Raw genomic sequence first — 13,714 nt, forward strand, 5'->3', positions numbered from 1 at the left:
CTCCTTCATATTCTATGGTATTGTCATTTTTCTCACAGATTGTGGACATCTTTGAAAGTCAGACTGCAGAAAATGGGATATCAAAATCCACGTTGACGTGGGAATTTGCTATTCTACATATTCCATTGATTCATCTTTCAAAAGTTGATATTCATGTTATCATTTTTATTTGCTCATTACTAAAACTTTATATAATGCAAAATTGGATTGATCGTTCTAAATTAAAATGGGTTACTTTCCAGAAAATGGCTTTTAAATTTATTGATGCTCAAAGATACTTAGGTGGAAGTCCAAAAAAAAAGCTATTAGAAAGGTTGTGATAGAAAAGGTTCTAAACATATTAAATAGTTAATGTTAAATATTTTTTTTTTTCTCTCAGGTTGCCTAACTTGTATATAGTGTACATATGGTGTATGTTTTATTTCTAAATAATTTATCAAAATCTCATGAAGGCTGTTATCACTAGATGAATTGTTATATGTTCATTTATGCCTTCTTGTTATGTATAATCTTTTAATTGTCTTGCTATTCATATAATTAATAAAAAAATTTTTGAAAAAAAAAAAAAAAAATCAAATCCACATCTAGAAAGGACACCATCTTCCCTATCTGGATACCATCAAATGTAAAATTAAATCTTTTCACCTGTAGCGCATCCAACAAGGTCTGCACTTCCTGTTCACCATCATCACATAAAAAAATTAAATCATCAATAAATCTAAAATAACACAACATATTGACATTTTTTTTCTATAAATATATTCTACTTCAAACAATCCCATAGTTAAGTTTGCATATGAGGGGGCAAAAGCCGCCCCCATCGCTTTTCCACATTTCTGATGATAAACTTCATTACTGAACTCAAAGTAATTATATTCAGACAAAAATGTACTAAATCTACAATATATTCTGTGGTGGGGGATTCCCCCAGGAAGAATCTAATAGCCTCAAGACCATGACAATGTTTAATATTCGTATATAAACTTTTCACATCTAGGGTTACAAAGCACATACTATTTTTCCACTGTATTGACTTTAACTTACATAAAAAATCCAAAACATCTTTCACATAAGCTGGTAATGAAACAACCTTAGGTAATAACAGAAAGTGCAACAATTGACCTAAGCTATATGTGAAATAATTACTGCCTGAAACTATAGGACGCCCCGGAGGGGCCTGTATATTTTTATGAATTTTTGGTAAACAGTAGAATGTGGCAATACTATAGCTATTCATAATCAATTTTTTTCAGAACATCATCATTAGTTAAATAACCTAGACTAACACCTCTATTGAGTAAAGATTTGAATTCATCCAATGCTTCCAAATAGTTAATATCAACCTTAGAATAAACCAGATTATCATCTAAATGTTCGTAGCACATCTTCAAATGCTGTGATGCATGCATAACAACCAATCTATTCCATTTATCAGGGGATTTAAAAAGCAACTGTTCATTCATAGACATATGTAACAGTGTTGTACATTCCTCTTATGTTAAATTATAAACAATATTGTCTTTTGCACTTAAAAACATATTTAATTCTGTTTCAGCAAAAAAATCCACAGTTCTATGAAAATAATTGATATCAGCTTCATGAAAACCTGGAATATATCTGCTGTGTGTCTTGACACGGCTACTAATCAAGTAAATTATAAGCATTATATTCCTCATCTGAAGCACAAGAAAAGTAGTTCTCCTCAATACTGGAATCAGTGACATTATCACAGTCACTTTGTTCACTGTAAGTTTTAGAATTAAACATTCATTCCAACTGTAATTTTCTAACTAGTCCAAAAATATCTTTTTTTAACTTCATACAGCTTAGGGATAACAGTGGGAACATACTTTAAACCACAGTTCAGTACAGAAAGTGCAATGCTAGAAAACACATACCCGGACAAATTGATGACATAGCTGTTATTCTCACCATTTGGTTCATTTGTAATAATTGTTCTGGGGGGGTGTCGAATTCCATTGAAAAACTGTCTCTCTCTTTTCCGTTTTCTGTTTGGGGGTTCTTCAATTCGGCCATTCGGCCCATTCTGAAAGTATACCATCACTGCCCTTCTCTCATTTCTAGACTCAATTAACCTTGCACGTGGCTGAAAAAAATTGTCTCCAATCTGTTCCTTGACCTCTCCAAAGCCTTTGATACTTTTTACTACCCCTTACTCTTATCCCAACTCTCCTCTCAACCTCTCCCCTCTGACTATCACCTGGTTCACTAGCTACCTCTCTAAAAGACAGCAAGCTGTAAAATGGAATAACTCATTCTCTTCATTTCCACATACCCCAACCAGTGTTCCCCAGGGTTCTGTCCTTGGCCCCCTCCTCTTTAACATTTTCATAAATAACTTCCACCAGTCTCTCTCTGATACCACACTAGTCCAATATGCTGATGACTCAACTATTATCTGTTCAGCAGACACCCCCTTTGACCTTCTTCGCAAAACTCTGTTAGCCTTCTCTAATACCGAATCTTGGATTCATAGAAATCACCTTGCCTTAAATCCCAATAAAACAAACCTAATGCTCTTCTCCCCATCCAGAAACACCAATATAGACAAAAACTCTTTTACAGTAACTGCTCAGAATACCACCCCCATAGAAATAGTGTCACATACCAAACTGTTAGGTGTCATAATCAATGAAAATTTAAAATATGACATACACATTCAAACTAACATAAAAAAAAAAAACCTAGGTCTCCTGTACAGACACAATCGGTACCGCTCTCCTTTTACCAGACAAACCCTTACCTCTACTTACCTCCTACTCTTTCTTGTGTATGGTACTCCCTTATTCACTAACCTTCAGCTTGGCTTACAGGCCAAGCTGGTAACCTGATACAATAAGATCTCAAAATTTTCCACCAACTCCAGAAACACCTCTCACCATTGCCTTTCTCTGCACTCTCTGCAATGGCTTGAACTTTCCTAACTACATCAAAGTTCTTAAACTTACTACTATCCACAAGCTTATACTCCAACCTTCTAGCTGCCCCTCTCTCTCTACCTCCTTAACCCCATATATTCCATACTGCCCACTTAGATATGAAATCCATAATCTTCGAAAAATATATAAACCTCTTCAACCCCCAGGACACCTACTATTATCATGCTCCTTAGCTAAACTCTGGAATTCTCTTCCTGCCTCCCTTCATAATATCCAAAGCCATTCTAACTTCAGATCCCTTCTGCAGGCTCATCTAATCTCAAAGTGGGAATGCTCCTGTTCCCATACTACATAACTTCAATACCATCTCTCAAGCAGTACAGCTTATACTTGCTTCTACAGTGCTTATCTATTTCTGCATCTACTTCCTCTGCCTGACATTTGTTAACTCCCCCCTAAACCCACTCTCTCTCCACTAAAAAACATCCTTTTATCTCACCTTTCTCCCTCTATTCAGATTTCTCTGGATCCCCCCCAAAAAATGTTTATACACTGTAATTATACTTTGTAAATATTACTCACTCCATATAATTGCATATATACTTTGTATATATTACTTAGGCTATTGTATTACATTCCCTTTTCTTTTTAACTATGCTTTTCATCATCGCATGCTACCACTGTTCTGGAACTTTGGAACTTTGTATATCCATCTATGTTTGTATCTATAACTATTGAATAACTGTCAATATCTGTGGAACTTTTCTCCCTAGGCCTCTACTGAAAACGGGCTTTTCCAGCCCAGTGGACAATCCTGATCATCAAACTGAAATAAATAAATAAAATTACGTAAAATGAGGGAGAGCAGCAACTCCAGCTGGTGTAGACATGCACCAACAGTGTGGCACACAGCTTTATGCACCATCCCTGGCAATTCAGCATGGGTGATATAATTACCACCTCTGCCACTGCTCACAGAGGGTACCAATAGACCAGCCTCTAAGGCAAGACTACCAGAAGGGGCAAGAAGTGCAGGTGCAGCAGAGGCACTGCTGCCAGGCTGGCTCCCAGACATGCTGGGCAATGGTGCTGGAGCCAGTTGAAGGGGGGAATAGTCAGATCCTGTGGGGCAGGCCTACCTCGCTGTGCTGTGGAGCATTTAGAGATGTAGTACACATGGATGACATGGAAAGTTTGACATGTAATAAAAAAATAAATACAAAATAAAAAAATATTAAATAAAAATAAAATAAAAAAAGAAAAGATAAGGGTTGGGGTGAGAGAGAGAAAAGAGATAAGATTAGTACTTTCATATGTGACATAGAATGCATTGATACAATTATTTGACTCAATTATGTTAACTTTTACTTTTAATACTATCAGCTCTTAATAGATAACTTTTACTTTTAAGAATATCAGCTCCTAACAGATGCACACTATACTGCAGTTTGCAGCAAGTACTATTTGACATGTGCATGCATTGCACAAATGCATGTTCCATTTCTACAGATTACAGTTTACAGCAGGGGATGTGTGCCACTGGTATACAGTTTTTACTTTAAACATTTAAATCACACATAATTGACGAAATAACAGTATTGTATAGTTGAGAGGTGTGGTCTTTAAACCTACAACCTCCAGCTAAAGCCTAATATTGGACTCTTGGTTTGTGCAACAGACTAATGCATGCATACTTGCTTTTACAGTTGAGATATGCATGATCAATTTGACAAAACTATAAAATACAAAAAAGTTATCTTTAACTTTTAATGCTAGAATAGCACAACTGTTCTTCTGCATACATACTGTATGACATGCTTCCCTCATCCTCGCCAGTCTAGCCCTATGGGTTCATACACTGACCTCATGGTCCCTGGCAGCTGTGGATAAAACAGAACAGAATACCATTCTGAAAATCAATCTTGCCTATATTCAGCTTTTAAGTCTTACAAGTACTTTCTGTAGTTGATGCTTACAAAGTGTGGGATGTCCACAGTCCTAAATTCCCCGATCCAGCAGAGCAGCGGAGGGCATCCCTTTTCCTCCTCTGGAGGTCATTGTATTGATGCTTACATTGTTTACCAGCATGGGGGATACCGGTGGTACTGGTTACAGTCTGGGCTAAACTATACCAAGCTTCCAACTTATACTCGGCATCAGAATACTCCCTCTGCAAAAGCCTGGCACTGAGGTCCTTAACTAAGAGTCCAATAAAAATCTTGGACCACTAGACACTCCATCTCTGTGCCCTAAACCTGACACCTTCCCCACAAACACCTGCCATGTCTGCCCCAGATCTAGAGCAATGGAGAATGATGTTTTCCTACCAATTACAGTCCTCTCGCTTACTGGGAGTGTGCACACTGTTTGAAAATGTTGCACTCTACTTACAATCCGGCAAACATAGTGCTTGGCAGTGCACACCTCTGAGCACCATGTGTGTGTGATGGTAAGTGGGGTGCAAAGGTAGAAGGCAAAGCAAATTCAAGGTTATTGGATGTACAGGCAGGTGTGTATGTGTGTTAGACAAATGTGAAGGCCATGACAGTCCAGATAGCAGAAATATACTTATAGGAATATAATTCATAATATACCCACAGTCATACATTTTAGAATAAATGTGATAATACATAGATAAATGAATACATAACTGGCATAATGCTAGTGGCTCAGCTCTCATACATATAATTAATATCAGCTATACCATATCAAGTGTTATAAGTGAGAGTGACTATAATGCCAAGTGTAACAGCAGTAAAAGTGTGTGGAATATGTTGTATTCAACCCAGGACCATGTGTATGGTGGTCCTACACTTTCACCTGTTGCCACAAGAAGGTTGAGAAAATGCGTGTCTATGTTGCAATTCATTGCTATAAATTGCAATGCCACAACAGTAAAACAATGCTCGTACACCCTGTACTAGAAGCCAGGACCATCTGTACTCCAGCCTTACACTTACCCCTGCTGCCACAGGACTAGTTGCATAACATTCCCTATCTTACTAATCATTCTTAAAGTCTCGCTGTTATTGACTGTGCAATGTCACAGTGATGCCCAAGAGTATTACTTGAATGCATCCAGTTTCTATTTTTGGCTGCCTGAGTGCTGTCTGACCTGTTGTCCAGTTTGCACACTACCATGCTTCATACAAAAGAGATAAGCACAGCCAAACCTAACATTCATTTTTTTCTCCAGTTTGCTGTGTTTGTGCTAAGCAGCACATCTTGCAAACAGTGGCCCATGTCTACCACACAAAAAAGGAATAGTAATCTATGCCATACACACTAGAAAATATTAGTACAAGTGAGATATTTCTACATACGTCTGGATTAGAAGTCTCACTCCAATGCACCTTTAGAACACAGGATAGGTGCCTTATCCTTCTTTGCCACACAAAAACTTTGCATCAAAGAACTTAAATCAGTATGCACACACCCAACTGTAACAGCATCTACACTGATATCAAACCATACAAATGTTACTTGTATATGCATTAGTTTTGGATGTAATACACCTAGTGGCTACACAACCTGTCATGATTATTGCTTGCAAATATACAGCTCTGCCTTACATTTCTGTATTTGTTGGCCATGCTTCATTTATCTTAGCAGTAATCTGAGACAAGTATTGTGAAGGCATTCTATATCACTGGCCTTAAAATGTGTGAAGATATTAAGCAGAAATAATATCATATGCAGTTACCAAATGAAGGGTAGTTTGGATGTGAAGGAACACAATCTGTGACTTGTGTGCTGCTTACTTGCATTTCTAACCTTACGTCTAAGTCTTTGTAGATGAGACCTGACTCACCCACTGGAAGTAAGGCAGCCTGCAGAGCTTTTGTGTTTCCCTTCTCCCAAACACTAATCAGTCACAGTTGCAATCCATTAAAACCAAACACTGAGGGAGAGCTGCACTCTGTTTACATCCCTACACGGATCAAATTTTTTGGGATTCAGCAATTCTAATGAGTTCACACCTTATTTGTATTTTTACTATGCTGACAGGCCTGAATCTATACCATAGAAAGGCAATTGTAAAACTAGGCAAGCTGATGGTGGGGACACTTGTTTATGTTGGAAAGACTGCACATAATATTTCTTCAGGATATATCTGTACAGAGAAGTACTGCACTTCAGAAAGTATGCTTCCATTTGGTCAGTTACATACTGCATATGCTGGAATGTATTTAAGAAATATCTGAATCATAGGCTTTTACACTTTTATCTGTATGCATTAGTTAGAAATGTACTGATGGCATGGGCATGTTTGCCAAGCCATTTTAGAAGTATACATGACTGCTCTACATGAAAATGGAATGCTGTGTGATAAATACATACACATGTTTCAGGGACAGTTCCTCTGACAGAACTTTTACCATTTCAAAGAGGGTTTGTTAGCAAATTGTGTCATTTTAATTTTCATTGGGGGGGTGAGCATAGGTGAGTAACTGTTATGGCACAAACAAGGATAGAATGTTCTTTTGTGGGGGGGACAAAGGTGAGTTTCTGTTATGGCACAGACAAGGATATGCTGCTCTATTAGTGTGATACAAGGATATGCCACTCATTCTTATTATTACACGATACATTCCAGGTTCAGGACTTAACTTGAAATACAGCAGTTGACACAGTTTTGTCTGTGTAGACTCCTTTCCGTGGCTGTATTACAAAACTTTTGGAATATGCAGGACAAATCAGCAAAGAGTCTACATGGATGCTTTATAGCTTATTGAATAGCTCCACCATGTTGGATTGGTTGATTAGCATGCAATTCAGCTGCTTATGCTGTAATTAACATACTTCATGTTTACCTGGTTTGCACAGGAGTGTGTGCCTCCACATGGTGCTTACTGAATATAAAACTCTCCACAGCCGTGTGTACATCCCAGTTCATTGCACACACAGTGAAAACTGACTGTGTATGCTTTACTGAATCCCCCTGATGATGTTTACTTTTGATGTGATGGCTAGTCAGTAAAGACAGACTCTAGCCAAGAGTAACATTCATCAAGAAAAATGTCATTACCTACCCCCTAACAAAAACTGTGTATAAATGTAACTTGCCAAATTGTCAATGCATAATGACAGAGTGTTACAATGAATTAACTGTGCAAACATTTATGAAAGTATTTTCTCAATCACCATTTAGGAAATATTGATAAAACATCAATGCAGTTATCCCTGGACGGTCAGGTACACTATACACTTATGAGAGCTCAGTGTAGTCCATGTCCCATGTAGGGGCACTTGGTCATAACATATATGCAGTGACAATAATTTTGCTTTGTCTGGAGAAATATTTATGAACATGGTGGGAGAAGGAGTACAGAGACATTATTTCTTGGAGACTGCTGATCACCAGAAAGCCTAATAACTGCTTTATAGGTGACAGCTTGGAATCTGTGCTTATAGTGGTCCTGGTTAGAGAAGGAGCAGAGTGCATTGCTTCTTGACTGTTTCTGGTTGGAGAGTGAGTGTCTGTGCTTAATGTTCCTGATTGGTCTGGTTGCTATTCAATGCATGTACCAGAAAAAGGCTACAAGCCTGCAGACCCTTGCATCATCTGGGATAAAACTGCGGATCACCAAACAGGCTGCTTCTTTTCTTAGGATTGGTGCTAACATTTTGCTTCTGGTGAGAGAAGAAGCAAAGGGGCATTGTATCCCAAAAGAGTGAAGCTGTGGTGAGACCAGCATTAGTAGTAGCCAGGTAGCAGTCATTCATACGACTCCCATCTTTTCATCATTCTTGACAAGCTAATTTTTTGTTCTCAGTAAGTATTGCTTGATTTGCCTGATTTGTTTCTAACATCAGAATATCTGTCTAAATACTTCATCCTTAAATTTTCAGGGTCTACGTATTAGTTTCCCCTCAAGTGTTTGGCAGTGCTCTGCACAGACTCAGACACCTTGAGTGACATTTTCCTGTGAAAGCACAACTGAAATTTCTCCAATACTTAGTTGCACACAGGACAACTAGTTGCAGTGACAAGCCCTGTCCACATAGTTACAAACTGGATACTCCTGACAGTGATTGATATTCTCACCCCAGCTGTCTAATCAATAAAAAAGGGTCTCTTGCCATGGATATGAACTTTCCTACTGTTTCCATTACTGCCTTGGTGGATATGGGCATGCTGAGGCAATGTAGAAATTGCCTCATGTTTACTGACAACCAGTAATTCTCAAACAAACTGATATGGTATGTGAGAGGTGTATTTACACAATGTCGCTGGAGGCAAAGCTCTCACATAAAAGTACTCCTGATGTCAATAAGGTTGTCAGTAGTACACATGCTGAACCCATCACGCACAATTCAAAGCAGATATATTGATCCACGTATGCTGAAGCACTTACATGTAATCTTCCTAAACCACAAAGACCTCTTAGATGAAGTTCACATAACAAATACCCACTGCAGCCCCAAATGCGCTCTTTCAAAACAACACTCACATCAACACATAGAGCTATATTTCATGGAGCCTCTACCTCTAAGCCCATAAGGCAAGCCAACACAATCCAACATTTTAGTCATTGGAGACTCCATTGTAAGACACACTGATGTCCTCTCACCAGGCTGAGTAAAAATAAAGTTACGGTCAGTTGCTTATCAGGGGCTAGGATTCACCACATTACACATGCACTCAGGTCATTGGACCACAATTACCAAAATGACTCAGTCATAGTTCATATGGGAGTAAATTAATTGAGATGTACCTCCCTAGACTATATGAAGAGAGACATCATGAAGCTCTCAAAATATGTGTCTCAGGCTGGTATGAGCCTAGCATTGAGCAGCATTTTACCTTCTTCAAGGATGATGCTGCAATATGAACAAAAATGATTGACTTTAATAACTGGCTTAATTTTTAGTGTCATTCTAAGAGAGTGCAATATTTGTCAGCATGGAAAGAGATGGCCAACAGACCACACTGCTTTGCCAGGGATGATCTGCACTTCTCCTCTAAAACACTGTCTTCCCCCATAGTGCCTTTTTTGGGCAATGCCAAACTGAAAGTACTTCCAACATAGCAAATCAAAACCAAGAAAATCTAAAGATATTACTGCTCAATGCTAGGAGTATAAGCAAAAAACTCCACTCTGTAGAAGCTCTCTTTACCCTACAGAATGCTGACATCTGTGGAGTCACTGAGCCATGGTTTAAAGCCTTGGAGAGCACACCAACAGTGCAAGGTTTTAATGACTTCCACACATTTAGGCCAGCTACTTCACAGGCAGGAAATAAGCTGGAAGTGTCTCTATTTACATCAAAAATAAACAAACTTCAAAGCTGGTCAAACAGGATAATGCAGTTGAGCTGCTCCATGTTCAAATCACCATAGATAAAATCCCATATGACTTCCTTGCAAGCTATAGGTCCCCCACTATGACCCAGGAAACTCATACCCTGTATTTAAACTTATTAGAAACACTAACCGTCGAACCCAATACCATATTCATGGGTGACGTTAATTACCCCACTATTAACTGTGAATTCTATATGACACCAAGCATACATGCACAGAGATTCCTGGATTTTGTCAACACAAACTCCCTGGACCAGATAACCAGGGGTTCAACCATACTGGATGTGGTCCTCACTAATATTGTTAGACTGCTGCACACCCCCTACTGTAATGCCTTCCCTGGTAGGTCAGACCACAAAATGGTCACCTTTGAAATAAAAATAAAAGCTGGACCCCCAGCTAAACCTGAAATATTCAGGAGCTATTCTAAGGCTAACCTCCTGCTATCAAGTGAGAACCTGGCAAAATTTCAAGGCCCCATAAACCATGAGAATACTGCTGTTTATGTAGAACAGTTCACAGAAATCCTGTACAAGCATGTTAGTAGCTACATAGAGGCAGTTGCATCTACCAGGAAGAAGTACAGTACCAACTCAATAAAAGCCACCCTGGTGGAATCACAAAATCAATAGGCTGTATAACAGGGGGAAGAAAATCATAGCAAAAATTAAGAGGTACAGCACCCAATAGGATAAAAGTACTCTCATCAAACTAAACAAACAACTCCAAGGACAAATAAAGTCTACCAAAGCCAAATCTGAGGTAGGTTTGGCCTCGCAGGCCAATGACAACCACAAAGCATTCTTCAGCTATGTTCATAACCTCAAAGGCAATACACAGTTGTGTGCAGAGCTCATTGTAACTCGATCCACCTATACCGAGCCAGAAGATATAGTAAACCTCTTGGCTGATAAATTCAGTTCCAACTTTACTCTTTTCTCTCCCTCAAAAAATTCATTTCCAACTTTACTCCTCTCTCTCCCTCAACCTTCCCTTAGGAAATATTATCAAATATAGCCCCCCCTACTATCACTAGGGAACAAGTCCTTAATGCCTTCTCTAAGACCAGAAATACTGCATCAATGACCCCAGACAATATCTCAGGATGTTTTCTAAATCAAATGAAACATGACCTATCAGGGCCTCTGGAATTACTATTTAACTATACCCTCCAAACAGGCTGCGTGATTCATGAATCGAGAAACCAAACAGTCATCCCTCTGCACAAAGGTGAGCCATCTACAGACCCTGGAAACTATAGTCCCATAAGCCTCACTAGTCTTATATGTAAAGCCATAGAAAGAATTATCATGGAGATGATCAGTAGAGATATAGTAAACCTCCAGACACTGGACCCAACCCAGTTTGGTTTCATCAAGGGCAGATCATGCCTACTCAACCTGGTGGACTTCTTTGAGAAGGTCACCAAAGCAATGGATGAGGGAAAAATCATTCACACTGCCTACCTTGACCTGGCCAAGGCATTTGACACAATACCCCACTCAGGCATTGTTGGCAAACTCAAGAGGTTAGGTGCAAACCCGTATGTCACCCGGTGGATAGCCAACTGACTCACAAACATAATATAGAAAGTTAGAACTGGGAAGTCCACCTCTACAAAGAGGCCAATCACAAGAGGAGTCCCCCTGGGATCAGTCCTTAGACCACTCCTTTTTGTCATTTACTTCTCAGAAGTCAAGGCCAGTGTCAGTGGTCTCTGGCTGACTACATTTGCAGATGATTGCAAGTTAGGAGCTGTCATTGAATCTCACACTGATAAATGTTCTCCAGGAGTGGCTGCCACAGGCAAACAACTGATGTCAGAGCCATGGACTAAAACTAAATGCCAAGAAATGCATAATAGTATCCTTTGGGAAGTCATCCATCCCTGGTAACTATCATATTGACAACACACCCCTTAGAGTTGACCCAGTAATCAGGGACTTAGCAACACACATAGATAGTAATCTAGCCTTTGACCATCATGTGTCTACAATGGTGAGGAAATCATTTTATCTTAGCAACTTATAATCAAAGATATATGGCATCTAAGTCAAAGGAAGTTATTGTTCCACTGTATTTGGCATTCATCAGACCTATTTGAGCACAGTGCCCCCTTTGGTATGTACCTCACCAGGCATATACAACAAATGGAACATCCACAGAGGTTCCTCACTAAAAGAATACAGGGCATAAGTAAAATGTCCTATGCTGATCACCTCAAGGCCATATCCCTATATTCTGTCTCCTATAGGCTTTTGAGGGGAGATCTATGCCTGGCATTTAGGACATTGTCAGACCCCACTCTGATGCACCTCATGCATAGCCACAAAACAAACAGCACCAGAATTACCCATTCTAAAGACTTAAATCTTGCCTGTGGTATAAATAGGACCTGCTGGAGAGGTAGGTATGTATCCCAGAGACTATCCCGTCTGTGGAACAGGCTCCCCATCCATGTAAAGCAGAGTTCCTCCCAAATCCAATTCAAGTGCAACTTAGACAATTGGATGGGACCCAGAAATGTATCACCTATGTCTCTAATGGACATAGGTAACACGTAAATGGTCATCTCCCAGGTCCATGCTTACACTTATCAAAGGTATCAGAGCTTGTCAGAGATTTGGGATGCATGGCTAGGCTTAAAAAGGCCCATATGGTCATTAGCCTAGTAAACACCTATGAACCTATTACTACTGATGCAAGTGAAACTTAGTAAAGTTATATTCTAGGCATATTCAGCACAGTTTCCCTATTAATGGTTGAGTGCAAAGTAGACAAACTTGCATGTTTTTAATCATGCCTGCAAAAGTTGCAACTTTATAATGTCTTGTAGAGACTAATTATCTAATGCCATTTCATTCTCAGTGCTAGATGTATTCTATTTTTATTTTTATCTTTTCTCCCCAGTTGAATGACCAAGTAATTAGTATATAAGTAAGGAGACATGGGAAAGCAATGCCCCCTTCATGGAATGAAGGGGGTACTTGGCCTTATTTAAAATATTTGTTTTTCATTTGTATTAAACTACAACTGGTTGGGTTTTTCTGACCGTAACTCACTAAGATGTGAAGCAATGTTTTATAGTAAAACCATGTTAAATTTATCACCCTGAAGAAAAGTCATATATCCAACCATAATAGAAAGTGAGTATAATAGAACATCAGACTGACAGCGTATGCTTGTGAAATTCTGCATTTAGTATTTATGAGTAAAAGGTCATATGACAGTCTGTCTTTGAAAGTTCTTAATAAAACTTTGAGAAAGTTATCCTTTGACAACCTTGTATAAAACAAACCCAAGTTTGCCACAGTATTCCTAAGGATTTAGCTGAAGCTTAGTTCTGCATTTTACTATAATGTATTGTCCCACCTTATTACAGGGAATTTTGTTTATGGCATTAATTCATTATCAAGTTACCATTGCTTGAAGATGGTTATGACATTTATTTCTGGTGAAATAACAGCTCAATAAAGCTAGATTTAGAAAATGAGCTATATTCCAC

Source organism: Protopterus annectens, chromosome 6.part0, assembly GCF_019279795.1.
Source record: "Protopterus annectens isolate FY-2018-M chromosome 6.part0, PAN1.0, whole genome shotgun sequence".
NCBI classification, from domain to species: Eukaryota; Metazoa; Chordata; order Ceratodontiformes; family Protopteridae; genus Protopterus; species Protopterus annectens.